Below are 11,442 nucleotides of genomic sequence, written 5' to 3' on the forward strand. Positions count from 1 at the left end.
AATTTTTCCAGTTCAATTTTCATATCATTATGTTCAGAAATGTTCAAGCTACAAATCCCGCACCAACTTTAGTAAAATAGAATGCATTTTGATAACAAAACTATCCATAAAGTGAAGACTATTTCACAGAAACGGGGGGGTGTATGCATTATATCAGCAAAATAAACCAATAAGATTTACTTTTTCCATTTCAATTTTCATATCATTGTGTGCAGAAATGTTCAAGCTACCAATCCCACACCAACTTCAGTAAAATAGAATGCATTTTGCAAGCAAAACTATCCATAAATTGAAAAACATTTCGCAAAAATGGGGGGGAGGCACATTTATGTGCAAAATAAACCAATAAGGATTAATTTTTTCAGTTCAATTTTCATTCCATTGTGTGCAGAAATGTTCAAACTTGTTTCCAGGTGAAAAAAGCTTTCAAAAAGACCAAATATAAGTACCTAAAACGATCAATTTGCAGTCCGGGTCAAATAGACCCGGGAACATAAGATTGGGGATTTTTTCTAAACAGAACAGCAGGGTGCTTATGACATTAGAACTATGCATTCAAATTGATTTGAAACACAGAGAGAGGGGGGGAGGGGGGGGAGGGAGGGAGAAAGAGAGAGAAAGAAACCCCACACTTAAAAAATAATAATGGAAGTACCATTTAATTTTTCTTCATTAAAAATACTTGAAAGGAACATGTTTGTCCAATTACTGGGCCAACATTTCTACATTTTGTAAAAATGAGAAAAATGTTTTTTTTAAAAAAAATATTGTTTACTATTTGCACTACAAATTATGTTCAACCTGTCTTCTGTCCTTTATTTAATAAGTAATTTGGGGAGGGATTTGGTTGGATTGGAAAGAAATTGAAAGCTGCACCTATTGTGAGCTATATAAGAACTGCTACAGCACACAAAATAGTTATTTTTATTATATTTTATACCTTTAAAATATACACCAAAGATGTTTGTGTGAGCCTCTAAACAATTTGTTTAGTATCTATAGGTTAGGATCTGATTTAAGGGTCATTGGTGAAACTGATTATATTGAAACATTTGTAGATGATTTCTGATTAATCTGACCACCAGATTTGAAGGAAAGATTTGGCCATTCATTTATAAAGCCTTTAAATTATCCTGGAAACTTTGAATTAAAAACTGAACTTTAGAATACTGTAGTTATGAATCTTTCATATGTAAAGCACCTGTACATTACTGGAAAACAACACAAAAGAGAGGTGTACTCCATATTTGTATAAGTATGTGCATTTCAGGTTAGGCTTTTAATAATAATGTTTGTGTGTCAAGCACAGTGTATTACTCCCCCCCCCCATTTAAAATTATACCACTCTGTGTAAAACCTTCAATATAACATAGATCAGTGTGATCTTGCTTCTTTGGTAAATTGAAACTTCAAGACAGCAGGACCCACTAATTCTTGAATAGTTTAAATCTATCAAGCAGTTAATGGACAGTGGGTGAATACTGGTGATTACATATGAGAAACAAGCAGAGAGAAGCAAATGAATAAGAATTTGTGTGGATTGTCTAGTCATCTTGCATAGTTTCTGAATTATATTGGAGAAAATATCTTGGTGGATAATGCCAGACAAATAATTTGCTCATTGTCTTGCCAATATAATATTCTCCACATAAGAACTATTTCATGCCCAGCCAATTTACAAGATTTATATGTTAGTAATTTATAAAATGCCTCTCATCAATCTGCCATCATTATCAGGCATTGTAGATTACCAATTTGGGTAAATGCAGAATATTTGGCCAATTATCTAACAATTGTAAATCCCAGAATTCTAGACAGCATGCTTAAAAGCCTCTAAATAGGAGACGTTTGAATAAAGAATGAGTGAAAATTCCAGAATGAAGTGGACATGTTTTGTATGAATGGAGAGAGTAGCTTATGTTGATGTATATTCATCAGGAAACTTACATTAAACCTGGCATGTGAGAAAGTAAAATAATTCTGTTAAGAGTAGTGTTTTCTATTACCAATCTGGAATTTGCTTAGAAATTTGAATTCATATTTCTCCTCTATCTGGTACTACTTAAATGCATTCTTTTTTTAGTACAGATAGAACCTATTTTTACTGACAGGCCTAGTATCAAAGAACTTTGAAGGCAAAAAGGATAAGTCATCAGTTCTGCCTTTCATTTGTTTTTTTGTTAGCTAAATGTACAGCTGTAATCCAATATATGGAAATTTAGCTGTAATCCAATATATGAAACTTTATAAGACATAAACTTTACACATTGCCACTGTATAAACCTAAAGGCAATTAGAAAAAGATGATATTGCAAATCTTCATTTCTTGGATGAAAAAATTAGAAATACTAATAATATTTTATGACATTGAGAACTGATTGCCGTAGTCAAGAATGAATGTGGTTGAGAATCTCATGTCACGAAGTCAAGATATGGGCTAAATTGACTTTGTGAAATCTCTTAGAAGGTGGAATCTACAGAGAAATAAATCCTTTCTCTCATGCATTTTAGTAAAGCATCAAAATGGTCATCCTTGCTGATAAGGAAAATCCATGGATGAAATATTAAATATGAAATTTTATATTGCATGGATTGTTTGCTTCAAGAAGTGTGACAAGGTTATGAGTTTGTCTGAGCACCAGTATTTATATATCTGTATCAACAAGATAGAAAATAAAAGGGGAAAATGTTTTACCTCATTCAGTAAATATCAAAGTATTTGCTTAGAGATAAGTCAAATTTAATTTATAATATATAGCATTCATAACATAACTAGTCTGGTATACATTTATGGAGGTTTTTAAACTTCCATGTATTCATTTTCTAGAAAGAAGATACATTTCATATTTATAATCTGCACAGGTGTTTTCAAAATAATACAAAAAGAAAATGTATGTAAATTATTTTCTTATGTAATGCTTTGCTGAAAAAAGAACATTCACTACTTATTTTGGGAGATAACAAAATCTTAAAAGGGAAGTGTTTGAAGTGATGTAATTGGAAACATTCTATTGGCTGTAGACATTTTTTTTCTGGCCTATTAGTTACATGTGGAGCATTCACAATTATTGGAAATTCCAGCTGTACTGTATAAAAAGTACAATTAAGCAGAGATTATCTGTACTTTAAAGATTTGACACTTAAAACAGCTACATTTAGTCAGATATCTTCTTTTTCTTATACAACTCCAAGTTTTCTCATAAACCAAACCAGACTTTCATAAAAATTATAGGATGTTTAAAGTCATGTAAGCAGCTAGAAGGACATCAGCTGTCTAGGAATGAGGCACAATCTTATAAATGCAGACACTAATTAAGTTATAATTAAATTCAGTGCAACTTACTTTAGGCAAAAAGAAAAAGTTAGCAGAATAATAGAAGAGTTCTTACATGAAGAAAAATTAGAAAGAGAAGATGGGGAGATTACTAAATATAAAAGTATAATTGGTTTGTACTCATCTTACCCTGAGCAAGTGATTTTCAGAAAAACCTGTAACACAGGATGATTATGAAATAAATTAAATTAGAAATGAAATTATTTTAAAGAAGGTAATATCCATAGTACCACATCCAGTAGTAATAAACAGATCCTTTATTAGTTATCATATGCTTATTATTATTATTATTGGCATGGACAACAGCACTGACGATTTTGTGCTTGTATGTAAATCTTTTCAGCAAGATATTTTCAGCAATCCAGTTCTATTTTTATTGAACTGTTCCACTCCATCCATCCTTCCTAAAATCCTAGCTTGGTTTGATACTCAGATATAAGATCTTTCAATCAATTCTAATATATTTATGTACACTTTTCAAGTGGGTGGGGAAAATAAGTTAACAAAAGTGGCTTATAAAACACTGGAAAGAATGGGAGATATATAAATTAATGAACAAGTAGGTCTATCCCATTCCAATTGCATCCAAATATATGTATACTTTATTTTGAAGTTGTTTATTGTTTAACTTCTACAGTCATAGCTTTTTAACATAGTTATTTAAAGCATAAAGGTAGGTTAAATTGAATTGCTTCCTCAGAATAGAGATTGAAATTGCTATCCTATTTGACTAGTTTTTCAAGACTAAGCTACCTTGGCAAAAAAAAATTTAAAGTAAAACTATAAATTAAGATCTTTTAAAAGGACAATCATCTTATTTTACTATCTTCATTAAGAAAAAAAAAGAAATACCAGATAAAAAACCAATACCAGATGTTAACAAGAGGTTACGAAGGGATAAAACATTGGTCTGTGATTTTTTGTAAGGTGCGGAATCTACCACATTCTTTTTTCCATCTTTCTCTAATTTTAGGAGCTAAATATGAAAAGTGTGGTTTTCACCAGCTATAGTTTAATAGTAAACATTACAAGTAAATAACTTTTTGTATCATTTTTCAGAATAAAAAGGGAGAGTTGACTATGCAAGAGCAGCTCATTCATTATAACATTAAATCCACTATCAATTTAATTGAAACTTAAATACTATTATTAGTATGTAAATTACACCTGGGTGTCAAATTACAGAGCTCATTCAAATATGCCATTTCAAAATCAAGAGAAACTTAATAGTTATCTATTTTTGCTGGTAAAAGTCTCAAAAAAATCTATAAACAAGGGATTCTTAACCCCAGTAGCTATAAATTTATATTGGTACATGTTCTGTTTAAAATCAATTTCAATTTTATTTTTAAACTCCTAATCCACAAGTAATAAAGTCAATTTCTGATATTCACTAAACTTCTATAATTTATAACTGATTAATGTAAATCAGTCAAATCAAAACACTTATGAATGACCTATTTCCCTGAGCAAATGTAAACTACATTTCTATATATCTCATTATTTATTTATTTTAATGCAGTGGCTTTAATTGTTAATTTGCAACTGTTTAATTTTGTAATTTTAATTTTAAATGATAAATACATATACATATCCTAACCCAACAAGAAATATCAGTATGTGAAATCTAGAATCTATGTGAAAGTTATCTCTTTGGAATTGATTGTGCATATAGAGAGTGCTGATAAGAAACAATGCAGCTAATCTCAAGCACCTATCATAACAGTTTGGTTGCCTTCTCAGCTTACGTAACCTGTACAAGACTGATTCTTAAATATCTCCCTCTTAATCTTTTTTCCAAGCTGTAGACTTAGAGCACTTAATATTTTCTCTTTTGACACTAGAAAGTTCCTTTCATATCAGGTAACATGGGATTCTACAGAGTTCTGAACTAAGGATGTTATGTCTTGAGTGTGTGTGTCTATGTGCATGCCTGTTTGTATGTCAGTGTTAAATGCACGTGACGTACACTCACACACAACAGACATACAAATCAACCTGTACATGTATACAAATGAGGTTATGACGTTTTGTTGGAGTTGTTAATGTTTATTGTTATTATTGGGTTATCTTTTTGGCATACTAAGTGCAAATGCTTTAACCAACGTCCATTTGGCTAATGTAATTAAAATTGTTAATTTATATGAGTACATTTCAACCATGTCATTGTTTTCTTAATATTTATTATGTAGATGAACTGGTATTTTTGCAGTATGTTTTTGCAGTATGTTTTAAGAAGTAACAGTTTGATATGTTCTTATTTGTGTTAGGAGTTATTTATTTCATAGCATTCTGTCCAATATTTTATACCTGGAGACATGCAATTTATACTTTGTACAATTAGCAAGAAATTTTCATCAACTTCTGATAATTTTATAAAATAAATAAAGGATATCTTTTTAAAATAAATACATATTTGCATTTGCTTTTCTTTTTCTTGGTTTGATTGAAATAATCCATGCCCAATAAATTTTTTTGAATGCACGAAGAGGAAAAAAACTTGGTCCAAATCAGATATTCTTCAAGCAAAACTAGATCAAGGCTGTGTTTGCTTCTCTGAAAATATTTATGGCACAATGAAAAAGGTTAAAAATGTTTAAAAATATAATACATATCCTATTAATGTAAATGATTAAACTGTGATAATGCTAGCATATTTAAGATATTTAGGACAACAAAATTTATCCTTCCATTTTAATTTCTTTTTCATATTATTAGCAAGTCAATAAGTAAAATAAATAAAGGGAAATTCATTTGGCACGAATTGTACAACTAATGTACAGTATAAACTAACACAAAAAGTGAGGAAATACTTGAATATTTAAAAGGAGGAATAATATTTGAAAAATCTCACTGGATTCCTTTTTATCTATCCACTAGTTTAGATGTTCATTTGAAAAATATGCAGTCATTTCCATGAGTGTTGAGTTTGCAGAATCTTCAGTTTACTTTCCTCTAAGTTTTGAACATCTACAAAGGCAAAGTTCTATAGATATAACAGTTTCATATACAGATATATCTGGGTTCTGCTTGTCTGCTATATCACTATTAAAGTGTGCTATTCATTCATAAGATTTTTATCCCAGTTCCTTAATTCTTTATATTGCAATAAAAGAAAAGGCTACATTTGAAAATGGGTTTGTATATGGGTTTTAAGTTAAAGTGCAAATATTATATTAGTTATCTTTTAGAAGCCAAAGGTTAAATGCAGAATGCTTACATTCTGGTTGGTTTGTTGAAAAATGATGATGGGGAAATTCTTGAGGACTCTAAGATTGAATATAAACCTTACTCTTCCCTTCAAAGCCTTTTGTTTTAACTTTTTTGCTTGCTTGTCCTCTCAAATTGGCTTGTAATATCAATAAAATCAAAAGCTCACAACCATGACAAATTATTATATAGTGTAATATAATACAAAGCAGATAAAACCACAGCTTATTAGTGGTTTAGCAGGCTTTAAAAAGCTTAGGAAAATTGCAAGGGCCTTGTCTTCTGCCCAAACCATGATCATTTGAGTAAAAGTATAACCACTTGAGACAGAATTAGTTCCTAGATCTCTAGGAAGAGATGTCAAAAATGCCTGGAAATCTGAAACCATAGCCCACATTTTCCTGTCATTTTTTTCATATTATTTTCCCACTCCTACCTCATCCTTGTCTCACTGAATCTGAGTTGCTGGATATATGTCAATACATACACTCATGAGATTTCAAACTCTGTCAGATTTTGTTTCTCGGACACTTGATTATATGAATTAGAACTTGACAGTTTTCTGTCCATTGATGGTTGAACACTTTATCCAGAAATCCTCAGCACAACACATTCCCTAACTATTGACATGTGGCGATGAATGGATACAATTTGTTTTGCCTTATTCTGAAATATTTATTTATTTATTTATTTATTTATTCATTCATTCATTCATTCATTCATTCATTCATTCATTCATTTATTAGATTTGTATGCCGCCTCTCTCCGTAGACTCGGGGTGGCTCACAGCAATAATAGACAATGTAAAAACAAATTAATAATTTAAAAAACACTAAAAACTCCATTATTAAAAGCAAACATACACACAAACATACCATGTATAATCTATATAGGCCCGGGGGAGATGTCTCAGTTCCCCCATGCCTGGTGGCAGAGGTGGGTTTTAAGAAGTTTACAAAAGGCAAGGAGGGTGGGAGCAGTTCTAATCTCCAGGGGGAGCTGGTTCCAGAGGGTCGGGGCCACCACAGAGAAGGCTCTTCCCCTGGGTCCCGCCAAATGACATTGTTTAGTCGATGGGACCTGGAGGTCCAGTGCCATGAAGGGCTTTATAAGTCATAATCAACACTTTGAATTGTGACCGGAAACTGATCGGCAACCAATGCAGACTGCGGAGTGTTGGTGTAACATGGGCATACCTGAGGAAGCCCATGAATACTCTTGCAGCTGCATTCTGCACGATCTGAAGCTTCCGAACACTTTTCAAAGGTAGCCCCATGTAGAGAGCATTACAGTAGTCGAACCTCGAGGTGATGAGGGCATGAGTGACTGTGAGCAGTGAATCCCAGTCCAGATAGGGCCGCAACTGGTGCACCAGGCGAACCTGGGCAAACGTCCCCCTCACCACAGCTGAAAGATGGTTCTGTGAGCTGTGGATCGAGGAGGACGCCCAAGTTGTGGACCCTCTCTGAGGGGGTCAATAATTCCCCCCCAGGGTTATGGACGGACAGATGGAATTGTCCCTGGGAGCCAGAACCAAAAGCAATTCCATCTTATCCGGGTTGAGTTTGAGTCTGTTGACACCCATCCAGACCCTAACAGCCTCCAGGCACTGGCACATCACTTCCATTACTTCGTTGACTGGACATGGGGTGAAGATGTACAACTGGGTATCATCTGCATACTGATGATACCTCACCCCATGCCCCTGGATGATCTCACCCAACAGTTTCATGTAGATATTGAATAGCAGGGGGGAGAGGACCGACCCCTGAGGCTCCCCACAAGGGAGTAACCTAGAGGTTGACCTCTGATCCCCCACTAACACCGACTGCGACCGACCAGAGAGGTAGGAGGAAAACCATTGGAGAACAGTGCCTCCCACTCCCAACCCCTCCAGCTGGTGCAGAAGGATACCATGGTCAATGGTATTGAAAGCCGCTGAGAGGTCAAGAAGCACCAGGACAGAGGATAATCACCTGTCCCGGGCCCGCCAGAAATCATCTATCAATGCGACCAAAGCAGTTTCCATGCTGTAGCTGGGCCTGAATCCTGACTGTTGGGGGCCTAGATAATTGGCTTCTTCCAAGGACCGCTGGAGTCGGAGCACCACCACCTTCTCAACAACCTTCCCCATGAAGGGAAGGTTGGAGACTGGCTGATAGTTGTTAAGAATTTCTGGGTCCAGGGAAGGCTTCTTGAAGACGGGGCACAAAAGTACCTCCTTGTAGGGATCCGGAAAGGACCTCCTCCTCAAAGAAGCATTGACAATCTCCTGGACCCAGCTCCGTGTCACCTCCCTGCTGGCTGAAACCAGCCAGGAGGGACACTGATCCAGTAAGCAGGTGGCAGAACTCACAGCTCCAATGGCCTTGTCCACTTCATCAGGTGTCACCAGATCAAACTCTTCCCATGGACAAGTATGAGCCCCAGTCACCTCGATGGATTCATTGTCAGTCGACTCTGTTATCCAATTGGAGTCGAGGTCCACCTGGATGCGAGCGATTTTATCAGCGAAAAACGTGTTAAAATCCTCAGCACTACTCTGCAAGGACTCCCCAAATCCCCCCTGGTTAAGAAGGGACCGGGTCACCCTAAACAGAGCGGCCGGGCAGGATTCCACTTATGCAATCAAGGCAGTATGATACGCGCATCTTGCTGCTTTGAGCACCACTTTGTAAGTCTTAATATGAGCTCTTACAAGTGTTCGATCGGATTCGAACTTACTCTTCTTCCATCGCTTCTCTAGACGTCTCTTCTGGTGTTTCAACTCCCGGAGCTCTTTGTTGAACCATGAAGCTCTATGTGGTCTACTGCCGTGGAGAGGTTGCAATGGCACAATCCGGTCAAGAGCCTCCGCTGCAGCCTTGTTCCAGACCTCAGCAAGAGACTCCGCCAAACTGTGGACGAGTGCATCTGGAATAACCCCAAGCGCCCTCTGAAAGCCCTCTGAGTGCATCAAGTGTCTGGGGCAGAACTGTCTAATCGGTTCCACCTCCCTGCGGGGAAGGATTGGAGCCAGGAAGTCAAACCATAATAGAAAATGGTTTGACCATGACAAAGGCAACACTTCTAAGCCCCTTAGTCTCAGACCATTACTCAATTGCTCAGAGAGGAATACCATGTCGGGTGCATGCCCCCCCTTGTGGGTCGGACCCTGTACTACTTGACTCAGGTCCATGGCTGTCATGGTGGCCATGAACTCCTGCGCTAACCCAGAGGTTTCGCTGAGTGACGGCATGTTAAAATTCCCCAAGTCAATAAGTCTGGGGAATCCTACTGTCAGCCTGGCTACCTCCTCGAGCAGCACAGGCAGGGCTCTCGAGACGCAGCTGGGAGGCAGATACGTGAGCAACAAGCCCACCTGAACCCTTCAATCCAATTTCACAAGGAGGGACTCACAACCCGCAATCTCTGGAGCAATGAGTCTACATAGGCAAAGACCCTGGCTATAATAGCCACTCCTCCCCCCCTTCCCTGGGGTCGAGGTTGATGCCATACCTGAAACCCAGCTGGGCAAATTTCAGAGAGAGGAACTCCTCCCTCTGGGCCCAGCCAGGTCTCAATCACACATGCCAGGTTGGCCTCCTCATCCAGGATCAAATCCCAATTAAGGAGAGCTTTATTTACCACTGACCTGACATTGAGTAGCAGCAGCCTGAGCCCAGGGCCCAGATTACACTCGTCACCAGCACCCTGGTTTGAGCTCACAGAATTGGAACAAGGAATCGTTATTAAGCATCAATCCCCCCTTCCCCTGGAATGGCTAGCTCCATGGCTCCTGCCATATCTGCCTCTCCCCAGCAGGACTGGAATGTTCTGACCCTCTGCTACCCCAGAGATAGGTGCCCCCTCCCCTCCTGCCTCTCCAGCATCAGGTGGACCAAAAAATTCATGCATATCACTCCCATTCAATTCATACATTCCTTCCATCCAATCCCAAATATCCATCCCTAAAATTAACCCACCCATGAATTAATTAAAAATATAAAATATAAAAATATAAAAAATTAAAATGGTTAACCGGTTAGCTGTTAAAATTAGTCTGAGACAATGATGTAATAGTCAGTCAGTCAGTTATCAGAGCTATTTGGCAAAGGAATGTTAAAGTTCACCACTACTTTGGAAAATTTATCAAAAGATGGGCACTGATATTATTTGTAGACAAAAAAGAAATTCAGATAGAGGTGTTGCGGGTTTTTTGCTCACAAGAAATCTGCCTGGTGCTTTGAAATAGTAGCAGTGATGAAAAGGTATGTGTGGGATGGATTAGCTTATCTATTTTGTTTCTTTGCTGTTTCTTTCATTCTTCTTACTCAAATGCCATAATGTGGACTTCTGAAGGAGGATACATGATCTGAAAATCACTAAATCATATTTTCAAAGATCCTGGAGACCTAGGAATTACCAGAGGACCACAAAAATGCTGATATGGCTTCCATTTTCAAAAAGAAAAGAAAATGGATCCATGACCAATCAGCCTGACTTCATATTCCCTCTTTCAGCGCCCAGAGAAAGGACTGGCCAGAGCAAATAAAGCATTTCCTTTCTCTGGACAGTGGGAGAAGTTTATTCTCTCTCCCAGTGCCCAAAGAAAGGAAATGCTTTATTCGCTCTGGGCAATCCAGAAAAAGGAAAATTGGGACAAATTATTAAAAATCGGGACTGTCCCGCCAAAAGCGGGATGTCTAGTCACCGTAGGCATGATATATTTTATTTATTTATTTTATTTATTTATTAATTTATTTGTCCAATACACAATACATATTGAAGAGAATAGACATGTAGTAATACATATAAAGAAAAAGGATAGAAGAAAAGATATAAAAACAGAGAAGATATATGAAAGGAAGAAAAGATATATGAGATAAAGGAGAGACAATTGGACAGAGGACGAAAGG

Source organism: Erythrolamprus reginae, chromosome Z (genome assembly GCF_031021105.1).
Source record: "Erythrolamprus reginae isolate rEryReg1 chromosome Z, rEryReg1.hap1, whole genome shotgun sequence".
Classification (NCBI taxonomy): domain Eukaryota; kingdom Metazoa; phylum Chordata; class Lepidosauria; order Squamata; family Dipsadidae; genus Erythrolamprus; species Erythrolamprus reginae.